Source organism: Bison bison, unplaced genomic scaffold, assembly GCF_000754665.1.
Source record: "Bison bison bison isolate TAMUID 2011002044 unplaced genomic scaffold, Bison_UMD1.0 scf7180017863702, whole genome shotgun sequence".
NCBI classification, from domain to species: domain Eukaryota; kingdom Metazoa; phylum Chordata; class Mammalia; order Artiodactyla; family Bovidae; genus Bison; species Bison bison.
This window is the reverse complement of record NW_011494274.1, coordinates 1114819-1127392: the sequence shown is the minus strand read 5'-3', so window position 1 is coordinate 1127392 and position 12574 is coordinate 1114819.

Below are 12574 nucleotides of genomic sequence, written 5' to 3'. Positions count from 1 at the left end.
CCCCTCCTGTCCCCAATCCCTCCCAGCATCAGAGTCTTTTCCAATGAGTCAACTCTTCGCATGAGGTGGCCAAAGTACTGGAGTTTCAGTTTCAGCATCATTCCTTCCAAAGACATCCCAGGGCTGATCTCCTTCAGAATGGACTGGTTGGATCTCCTTGCAGTCCAAGGGACTCGCAAGAGTCTTCTCCAACACCACAGTTCAAAAGCATCAATTCTTCGGCGCTCAGCCTTCTTCACAGTCCAACTCTCACATCCATACATGACCACAGGAAAAACCATAGCCTTGACTAGACGAACGTTTGTTGGCAAAGTAATGTCTCTACTTTTGAATATGCTATCTAGGTTGGTCATAACTTTCCTTCCAAGGAGTAAGTGTCTTTTAATTTCATGGCTGCAGTCACCATCTGTAGTGATTTTGGAGCCCAGAAAAACAAAGTCTAACACTGTTTCCCCATCTATTTCCCATGAAGTGGTGGGACCGGATGCCATGATCTTCGTTTTCTGAATGTTGAGCTTTAAGCCAACTTTTTAACTTTCCACTTTCACTTTCATCAAGAGGCTTTTGAGTTCCTCTTCACTTTCTGCCATAAGGGTGGTGTCATCTGCATATCTGAGGTGATTGATATTTCTCCCGGCAATCTTGATTCCAGCTTGTATTTCTTCCAGTCCAGCATTTCTCATGATGTACTCTGCATATAAGTTAAACAAACAGGGTGACAACAGACAGCCTTGACGAACTCCTTTTCCTATTGGGAACCAGTCTGTTGTTCCATGTCCAGTTCTAACTGTTGCTTCCTGACCTGCATACAAATTTCTCAAGAGGCAGGTCAGGTGGTCTGGTATTCCCTTCTCTTTCAGAATTGTCCACAGTTTATTGTGATCCACACAGTCAAAGGCTTTGGCATAGTCAATAAAGCAGAAATAGATGTTTTTCGGGAACTCTCTTGCTTTTTTGATGATCCAGCGGATGTTGGCAATTTGATCTCTGGTTCCTCTGCCTTTTCTAAAACCAGCTTGAACATCAGGAAGTTCACTGTTCACATATTGCTGAAGCCTGGCTTGGAGAATTTTGAGCATCCCTTTAGTAGCGTGTGAGATGAGTGCAATTGTGCGGTAGTTTGAGCATTCTTTGGCATTGCCTTTCTTTGGGATTGGAATGAAAACTGCCCTTTTCCAGTCCTGTGGCCACTGCTGAGTTTTCCAAATTTGCTGGCATATTGAGTGCAGCACTTTCACAGCATCATCTTTCATTAAAACCTTGGATATATAGATACTTGAAGCTTCCATCTTATAGAAAGGAATCTGAAAGAAGGTCAAGTTCCATTTTATAAAAAGAAATCTTAAAGAAGGTCAAGGTAGTTGAAAAGAACATGGGTCATGTAGCAGAAAACAGAGAGATTAAAACAGTAACCTTGCCTTAAGCTTGTCATCTGAAAGAAATAATGTGCTCTCCCTTCGTTTCTTCTTTGAGCATCATTAGAAGTAAAGACATGAGTAATAAGCATACATTTGTGCTATAAGGTGAAAGAGGAACAACTGTGAAAGGGGAGGTGGAAAAACTAGAATTGGCAGAACATAAGTGGAATCTCAACTGGACCACTTTTAAGAAAGAGCATATATGGAAATTGAAGATTCAGAAGTTATTTCCCTGAAAAATATCTGAATTTGTGTATCATCTTCACTATTAAGTTATGGTATACTATAACTGAGAAGCAAGTAGAATCAGTGATGCGATTCAACAGCAAGAGGAACCAATTTATGAACAGCATTCAACTGTAGCAATTGGCTATGAACCAAAGAGTTCTGCAGTGAGAACTCCTGATTGCCTGGGCTCTGACATCATAACAACCTGGGTAGGAATCTTCGTCCAGTCTCCGCTATTAGCTAGCAGTGACATTATGGAAAAGTCATATAATCTGTCCAAGTCTGTTTCCTCCCGTTTTTGCATTCAGTTGAAGTAGAATCTCCAGCAAACATTTGCTGATCTTAGCCCTTCTCTCCCTCAAATAACCCTGAACAGCTGCCTCCCCACTACTTAAATTTCATATTATTATACTTAAAAGTTAGAGTTTTTTAAACTTATTTATCTTCTCTATTAGAGAATGAACAACTGGAAGGCTTATTGATACCTTCCTTCTGATTGCTTAAAACAACATCTGGCACAAGTAAATGCTAAGTCAGTGAGTAATGTGTGTGGTCATTATACTTAATTCAGTGCTTTAGCAGGGATTAAATGAGATATTCTGTGTAGACCATTGAGTTGAAACTGCCAGCAAGTAAGCTCAGAGGTACAAGAAGCCATCAAGGGAGTAACAGAGAGAATGAAAAAAAAAGGAAAAAGCATTGCCTTGTAATAGACAATCAACCATCAGGATATTTTAAGGCACATACCAAGCATGTACTCTGTTAGTAAGAAGGTGCACAAACTGTATTATTAGAAGGCAAGATAAAAAGCCACGGGATCTCAGTCTAGTGCATGTGTGTGAATACAATCATCAAACCAGTTTTTGGTAGGGAGCATTAATGGCACCCCACTCCAGTACTCTTGCCTGGAAAATCCCATGGATGGAGGAGCCTGGTAGGCTGTAGTCCATGGGGTCGCTAAGAGTCAGACACGACTGAGCGACTTCACTTTCACTTTTCACTTTCATGCATTGGAGAAGGAAATGGCAAGCCACTCCAGTGTTCTTGCCTGGAGAATCCCAGGGACGGGGGAGCCTGGTGGGCTTCCGTCTGTGGGGTTGCACAGAGTCGGACATGACTGAAGCAACTTAGCAGGAGCAGCAGCAGCATTCTGTGTACCGGAAAGTCTGTTAAAGACTCATTCAAGTCTAAATTATGAAGCTAGGAGAACACTGTGTCCATAAAACACCAAGGCTTTCTTTGGATATAATGAAAATAATTATAGATTTAAAATCTTCTCTAAAATAAAGATCCAAGCAGATGTACTAAATGTGAAAAAATTAAATTTAGTTTTGTCCTGAATGCAAAATGAGAATAGATCAGGTGAGGCAAGGAACAATGAAGAAAATCTTACAGACTATAGATTCGGACATTGTTATCTAGGTATCAGAAGCTTAAGAAGTCTACTTAATGTAAGCTATAGAAAGTTTTATTTGGATAGCCTAGTGTGCTTATGTGTGTATGTGTGTTTTAAAATCACTTTGAGTGTCTTTAAGCAGGGCTAGGATTCTGAAGTTCAACTCAGGGTTCATCATTCCTATTGTCTCCTATGTGCCTCCTTCATACTGTAAATGTATAAAAGATAAATGCAGTTGCAAAGAGGCTCGAAGACAACAACAAATTTATGTATTTCCATGGAAGAGGATGGGCTGAAAAGAAAACAGATCTAGAGGAAAGTGGTCAGAAAAATAGTGTAAGGGATATGAGGAACAAGGTGAGATGCTACGAAGCCTAGATAAATAATATCTAGGCAACCACAACAGTGTTCTTATGTGGAGGACCTGTGCTTTTTTGCAGGCTAAGATTGACTTCCCAAAGGAGTCACAGTACGCCAGGCATGCATGGCTAACACGTTTATCAAAGAAATCGTTAATTCATTAGGGTATCTCTTCCACCATGTAGAACAGCTTAATGGCAAGAGCTAAACAAGCCTATCTATCTTTTATACAAGGTTTAGCAGAGAAGCTGTCCTGGACTGTTTTCTCTATAAATTAAGCCAGGAATCCAGGTTCCCATATTGTTCTACCATCAGACAATTGTCCTTGTTTGCACAAAAAAAGATGGCTCACCAGGACATCTCATGCTATGCTCATTTTCCAAGCTACTAGAGGAAGGAGGAGAAGCATGCACACACACCCTTTAAGGACATGACCTGGACACAGCCCACATTATGTAGCTCACATCCCATTGAAGAACATAAGCTACCTAGCCAAACCTATAAAAAGGAGACTGGCAGAACTGATGAAAATCAAGTATGCTGGTGAATAACAACAAGGATCTACAGAAAATGCTTGAGAAATTTTTATTCCAAAAAAATTTCTTTCTGAGTAGTTTTACAGAGCAGATGAAATAGATCTGCTCTACTGATGCTGAAAGTCCAAATCAGCAGGTGATGGTGATTAAGTGCTCAGGAACTTAAAACAAATACAGGCTGATTGTCCCCATATGTGCTTATGCTGCTGGCTGCCATAAAACAAAGTCTTTCATGACTGGAAAATTGAATTATCCTAGGATTAGGAATGGAGAAGGCAATGGCACCCCACTCCAGTACTCTTGCCTGGAAAATCCCATGGACGGAGGCGCCTGGTAGGCTGCAGTTCATGGGGTCGCTGAGGGTCGGACATGACTCAGCGACTTCACTTTCACTTTTCACTTTCATGCATTGGAGAAGGAAATGGCAACCCACTCCAGTGTTCTTGCCTAGAGAATCCCAGGGACGGAGGAGCCCGGTGGGCTGCCGTCTATGGGGTCGCACAGAGTCAGACACGACTGAAGCGACTTAGCAGCAGCAGCAGCAGGATTAGGAAGCAGATGTAGCAGTTGCATACCAATCTGGTGCCAAGATTGAGTTCTGACCCCCTATCATCTCTTAATTTCATGACTTGATGAGCCAGGAACTTCCATAAATCTATTTTTATTAATCTGTAGAATGGGGATGCTAACTACTGAGAAGGTCCAAAATAAAAATTTGATAAACGAACACATCTGAAAGCAACTGGTTATCAGGTTTTCAGTAAATATTAGCCCACTCAGAAGTCTTGTCTTTAACTGCAACAGTATTTTCTAATCTATTTTTCTATCAACTTCTTACATGTTCTTGCAAACATTTTAAAACTTGAGAACTATTGGCCTAAAGATACAAATTTGGAAAAGCTCATGAAAAGGCATATTATCATACAAGCAATATGTACAAACCTAATTTAAGTATTTGTTTTCCATGGTTTAATAATTTGTGAATAAAATGTTTATCTTCCTGCTAGGCATGCATGTCTGAGTTGATGCTTCCTCTTGTGCCCCTTGCCCCCTTTCATGAGTCAACTCAATCTTTTGAATGAATTTTACTCTATTTTGGAAGATTCCAAGAAATTCTTGATGAATATTTGGGAGAGCCCCAAATTGCCCAACCTAGAAGCAGATCCAGCTAGAAAGCTGCCATTTAAAATCATTAGCAATGTTCTAAGCAGTAGATGATGTACACATATTCTTTGTGAACCTGAAAACATATTCAATATAATTTTTATGATTCTCATTTAATGATGAATAATACAGAGATTAAAAGAGGTTAAGTAACTTGGTCACTATCTTAAAGTTAGCAAGACATAAAGCAAATCTCTGGTTATTACCAAGAAAAAGCAAAAAGAAATGAGGGCCTAAGCAAAGAACACCATCCCTAAGAAACAACAACTTTTTAGCTCAATCCAAAGCTGGATTCAGTGTGGGAATTTGGGATTATTTACTGAAGAGTCTCTGTTCAAATGCAAAACTCTTGAATTGAGAAGTAATACAGCATAGGAGGTACATGCACCATTTTGCAGGTGTTTTCAGAATGTAAACTAATTGAAAATAGCTTAGTAATGAATGGCCTAGATTCCCTTCCCATGGTGCTTTGGAGGGAGTCTTTGTCTATTTATGTTGGAGAATCTAGACTAAGACCCTCACTGCCGTCATTAATCTTATAGGTCCTTACTCCACTATAAAAAAGGGAAAATACATACTGGACCTCAAGGATGACTGAAGACTTCTTCTCAAAATCTCACACTGAAAGCTGGTTTGTTTTAATTCTTTTATTTCACGCCATACAAAGCAAACATGTAATCTTTGACTGCAGGCGCAGTATCTGTTCTGACAGAAATATTGCTGATCATTACCAACTCAGAAGCAAGACTCGGAAAGCATGAAGCCCACAAGAGAATGTTTTATAGATTGCCAAGGTGTCACTGTTGAATAGCCCAAGCAAATCTGACTCACAGGGGCACAGTGGGCATCCAGTCTGCAATTACTAGGGAAAATCTGTTTGGAAGTTTTCAGGTAAGAAAGCTAGATCACTAAATCGAAAGGTACTGCTGAATACCTAGAGCAAATGAGTCTGTGTTTTGCCATTTATAAATGAATGCACCTAAAGTTTCATAGAATTCTGAAGGTTTCAATCAGCCATCTGCAATTGCCTCAATCAATTCTACATAAATAAAATACATAAATTTCAACATTAAAGAATGTTGAATGAAGAGAATCTTTTGCACAATAAACATTTCTTTAATGATAATCTTTCTGGATAGAACTACAACAAAACGATGGCTTATTTGATACCTTTTACATCATAAGGTCTATTAGTCTACCAGGAAGAATTACAGGTGCTTTCCACGTGTTATCTCTTATTTCAGTGGAATATTGCAACAACCTCCAAGTATAAGTAACAAAAAAGGGAAGAACATCAACTTTCTTGAGTTATATACCAATTACCCATAAAGGAAGAAATGGCATTGGTTCGATTAACCAGTTGTCAGACATGACCAGGTATTTGTACAAAGGAAGCCTACAACAGATTTTCATTTTATAGCAAAGGTGACTAGGAAAATTACAGCACACATTTTCCAAGTCAGTTTTTCTATAACTTTCAATTTCCTTGAAACACCATCATCTGGGTAACTAGTAATGACTTACAGAAATCTTTCTCTTTTTAAGTGTAGTAGAAATATAAAAGGTATTTCTTCAGTTTGGTTTTCATCTGAGGGAAGGCAATTATGACTCTTTTCTAAACAGCAGTGTAAAACTTGAGAGTGTTGCCTTCACTATATTAATCCTTTGACTCCTTACCTAGCACAAATGCAAGAGGCAGCATGGCAGCAGAAAGAGCAGAACATAGAGACACAGCAGTCTTGTGTCATTTATTAGCTGTGTCATCTTGAACAAGGTTTTAATTTCTCTGAACTTCCATTTTCCACAACTGCACCATGAGGATATTACCACCTACCTCCTATGGCTATTGTGTTGACTTATTAAGTAATATATATTATGTACATATACACAGTAGGAAATTAGTAATAACACATTTGAGTTCCCCACTCCTCTTAAGGAAACAAAAAATTTTGTTGTTCAGTCACTAAGTTGTGTCTGACTCTTTGAAGCTCCATTGACTGCAGCATGCCAGGGCTCCCTGTCCTTGACTATCTCCCAGAGTTTTCTCAAATCCCTATCTACTGAATCGATGATGCGATCTATCCATCTCATCCTCTGTCTCCCCTTTTCCTTTTGCCTTCAATCCTTCCCAGATCAGGGTCTTTTCCTGTGAGTTGGCTCTTCTTCAAACCAAAAATAATCATGACAAAATAATAAAAAAAGCTGTTTTCAAGACCCAAACTTATACACTGGGTTACATACCATCATAACTTATTTTACACACACACACACGCACACACACACACACATCCACACACACACATTTCTCATCACATTCTCCAGAAACCAATCCAATATATTAAGAATCATTTCATCTTACCACAACAGGAAACAATTTCAGCACGAATGCTCCAACTTCATTTGGGATACTTCACATTCAAGGGCTCTACATCTTGAAACATTCTCCAATGAATTCTCTAAATGAAATGAAACAAAAACACTTGGGAATATGGAAAAATAAAACTTAGCTCCTTCCAATAGTGTTCATCTCAAATTTCTCATGTCATTTTCCATCTGGCTGCTTTTGCTCCAATTCTGAAAAAGATCACATATATATTTCTAGACTGCAGATTCACAATCTCATCTGACGTATCTATCCCATATGACAATATTGCTTGCATTTTTGGATAATGAAATTCATTCTGTTTGTTTCTGTAAGCCAACAGATATTCTTAAGTAGATATTAGAAAATAATAATTGGGATATAAAACAACTTTCACATCAAACTGAGTATTTTTACTCAATTTGTTTCAAAATGAATGATCTAAATATTAGTAACAACATATAAATGATAAGAGAAAGTATGACAGCAATCAAGTTATAGGAACTGTCAGAGGAAAAACATAATTTAAACATTATAGCTTTTCTCTTTTTAGGATGCTTGTGGATGTCCTTCTAAAGGATGAATGCATAAAATAAATTCATCATATGAAAATGAAACATATTTATTCATGCCCATAATCACTTTTATTATGAAAAGTATAAAACTTTATATATATGTATACTATTGTTGTTTATTCACTAATTCATGTTTGACACTTCCGAGTCCTCATGAACTGTACCCCAACAGGTTACTCTGTCCATGGGATTTCCCAGGCAGGAATACTGGAGTGGGTTGCTGTTTCCTTCTCCAGGGGAACTTCTCGACCCAGGGATCGAACCCGGGTCTCTTGCATCTAGAATATATATATTCTGGAATCTCTGGTGGCTCAGAGGAGCTACAGTCCATAGGATCGCAGAGTCAGATATGACTGAGGCGACTTCGCATGCATGCATGCAGTGGTAAGGAATTCACCTGCAATGAAGGAGATGCTGGTTCAGTCCCTGGTTTAGGGAAGATCCCCTGGAGAAGGAAATGGCAATGCAATACAATATTCTTTCTTGGGAAATCCCATGGACAGAGGAGCCTAGGGGGCTACAAGTCCATGGTGTCGCAAGACTTGGACACGAATCAGCAACTAAACCACCACCGCCATATATACTCTAGACTTGACGTTTTGCAAATTGAAACCTCATTCATAGATTTATGAGGTATTATGCTGTGTCAGAAGAACTTGATCATTTTAATGGTCCCTATTCTTATGTATCTTTCTCTTTCTCTCTTATTCTCTCTCTGTCTCTCTTTCTCTCTCTCTCTCACAGACACACACACACATACTTTAGAAGTCAAATTTACTGTAAAAAAATTTACAGTGTAATCACATAAAATACAATGAATTCACATTTATTCATCAGCCCAGGTCTATCCTTTTAATAGCTATGTTGGTTTCATTACAATAGAACCGTCTACAAAAAATTAAATAAAATCTTGGTTATGCAAATCACACTAATGAAAATACTGAAAACCTGATTGTGTGAAACATCTCAAGCTTAAGGAGGCATGTCATAGTGAGCAACTTTAAATTAGCCACTTTAGAACAAATTGTGTTGCTTCATTCTCCTGGTGGCTTCCCGAATTTCTATTTCTGCAAAGAACAGTAATTACAATTGTACTAGGTGGAACAAGTGAATCTCTTCTCTCAAAATCTAGATATGAAAATGAATCTACTGGGCCCATCCAATAATATTGACATCTCAAGTCCTCTTGACAGGTTCACTTCACAGACTGTGAACGAAGCAGAAGGCTGTTCTAATTTCCCTCTCAATAGAGGCTAGATAAGCATGTTGTCAGTTTCTAAGCTATTGTCTCATAGCCCACAGACCAGCTTCTGTAATCCGCACTGAGATATCAGGGCTGGGTCTTTGCATATCACACTGCCAGCTGACTTCCTGAGGCACTGGAGAGAGCTTGATGGGGGCAAGAGAAAGGGCAAGAGGGACTTATTACATCCTGTTCATTTGCTCTCAGTATTACCTTAGCAATCATTCTCTACTTTCTGAACAGAAAGCAGTTTCTGTCCACAGATTTGTCAAGGTCATCTAGAATTGGCTCCCTCTGTCCTCTCAGAGGTGTCAGCAGTGAGTTATTGGCATCTCCTCTGAAAGGTCTTGAGTTTATGTGTCGTAAAGCCTATACACTGGGTTCCTCACACACCATCACTGGTTGCACAGCACTGCCTCCAAGAAATATGGACCTCAGAACCACAGGGTCCCTCTTGGAAGCTCCTAGTAACCTCAATTTTTCCTTTAATTTCCCAAACCCTAAAGGTAGATACTGTCTCTATATAGCTCTTTCTATTTCAGTTCCCCAGCAGGTATTTAACTTCTCCTTTATTTTACTTTTTTTGTGTTAAAACAATAGGGGTGGCTTCTATCTTCCCAGTGGAGAAGGCAATGGCACCCCACTCCAGTACTCTTGCCTGGAAAATCCCACGGACGGAGGAGCCCTGGTAGGCTGCAGTCCATGCTAAGGGTCAGACACGACTGAGCGGCTTCACTTTCACTTTTCACTTTTATGCATTGGAGAAGGAAATGGCAACTCACTCCATTGTTCTTCCCTGGAGAATCCCAGGGACGCGGGAGCCTGGTGGGCTGCCGTCTATGGGGTCGCACAGAGTCGGACATGACTGAAGTGACATAGCAGCAGTAGCAGCTATCTTCACAGACAGGCTGTGTAATAGAACATATATTTTAAGAGCTTCCCTGGTGGCTCAGATGGCAAAGAATCTGCCTGAAATACAGGAGACCCACATTCAATACCTGGTTGGGGAAGATCCCCTGGAGAAGGGAATGGCTATCCACTCATCTTCCTGCCTGGAGAGTTCCTTGGACAGACAATCCTGGTGGGCTACAGTCCATGGGGTCGAAAAGAGTCAGACACAACTGAGTGACTTTCACTTTTAATTTTAGGTTGGAGGATGAAAGAATCTAACATCCCTTGAGATGTTTTCATTTATTTTATTATTTAATCTCCAAAAATCTCTACGGAACAGGTATGGTTAGCACAATATTTTGGTTAATAAAGGGTGGGAACGTTTATTGAGTTCTTATAGTGTGTTATTATCTTTCCATATTTTATTGTATTTAATATTAATAAACTTTCTGAAAAGGGAGCATATTAGATCCACTTTATGGATGGAGAACTGAACTTGAGGTTAAAATATATGAAACGTTTTTGACAAGTAGGTAGCCCTAGAATTGTAATATATGTGGGTGTGAACCCGTGTGTATAGTATGGAAGGTTTTCCTTCCCTTCTGCCATGACCTGGAAGCCACAGATTGCTGATGGAAGTAGTCAGAGATGCTCCGCACCGAACGAGGACAGATCTTTGCATGTGCAGTAAGGAGGAGAGGGGCCTGGTGCTTAAAATACACTGTCAGTGCTTTTACTTTGCCACTTACACACTCAAGCGGGTATGGCCTGGAGAAACCTAGTGTATATAAAAAGAAAGAGACTTCAATATATAATTTTCCCCCTAACCATAACAATGCATGGCTTCCTGTGTCTGAGATGAGAAAGCATTAATTCTTCCTAAGCTGAGCCACCACTGATCTTCTCTACCATACTCTCACGTCCAGATTACTAAAAACACAGTAAAGACCCACTTGGCCTTTAAATACAAAATCAAAAAGAACTCTTTCCTAAGTCTTTACACTATTATTGTGAAATATTAGGAGAGATGCAGTGCTATATTCATGATAAGTGAATAATTCAAGCAGTGGTTAAAAGATGAAATGATTCTATGTCACTGTTAGTGTTCACAATGCAAGAGATGATCAAAGGGGCGTGGTGAATATTTTGAGGTCTCAAATCAGTCCATAACAAGAACATGGTAGTTCTGAGCTGCTGTCTCCATTATGGAAACAAAAGGTGTCTTGGCATCTGGTACCTTCAGGGACACCTTGGGCTGTAAGAGACTGTATGTAACTCTGGGTGAGATGGAAGAAAACGCACTGGGAACATGTAAAGTCTATCAGTGTCAGCTGTTCTGATGTCAAACAATAAGTGAGATTTCTAAAAAGTATGTTCCTGCCTATTCTGGTGAGTTTTTAATACTTTCTAACTGGGACCTGATTTTCCTTTCAATAAAATTATAGGCTTTGTCTTGACATTCACACAGTTTCTTTATCTGTAAAGTCATGGGGTGAAAAGAAACTGTCAGTTGCTCAGATCAGATCAGATCAGATCAGTCGCTCAGTCGTGTCCGACTCTTTGCGACCCCATGAATCGCAGCACGCCAGGCCTCCCTGTCCATCAACAACTCCCGGAGTTCACTGAGACTCACGTCCGTCGAGTCAGTGATGCCATCCAGCCATCTCATCCTCTGCCTTCCCTTTCCCCTCCTGTCCCCAATCCCTCCCAGCATCAGAGTCTTTTCCAATGAGTCAACTCTTCGCATGAGGTGGCCAAAGTACTGGAGTTTCAGCTTTAGCATCATTCCTTCCAAAGAATCCTAGGGCTGATCTCCTTCAGAATGGACTGGTTGGATCTCCTTGCAGTCCAAGGGACTCTCAAGAGTCTTCTCCAACACCACAGTTCAAAAGCATCAATTCTTCAGCGCTCAGCCTTCTTCACAGTCCAACTCTCACATCCATACATGGCCACAGGAAAAACCATAGCCTTGACTAGACGAACCTTTGTTGGCAAAGTAATGTCTCTGCTTTTGAATATGCTATCTAGGTTGGTCATAATTTTCCTTCCAAGGAGGAAGCGTCTTTTAATTTCATGGCTGCAGTCACCATCAGTAGTGATTTTGGAGCCCAGAAAAACAAAGTCTGACACTGTTTCCACTGTTTCCCCATCTATTTCCCATGAAATGGTGGGACCGGATGCCATGATGTTCGTTTTCTGAATGTTGAGCTTTAAGCCAACTTTTTAACTCTCCACTTTCACTTTCATCAAGAGGCTTTTGAGTTCCTCTTCACTTTCTGCCATAAGGGTGGTGTCATCTGTATATCTGAGGTGATTGATATTTCTCCCAGCAATCTTGATTCCAGTTTGTGTTTCTTCCAGTCCAGTGTTTCTCATGATGTACTCTGCATATAAGTTAAAT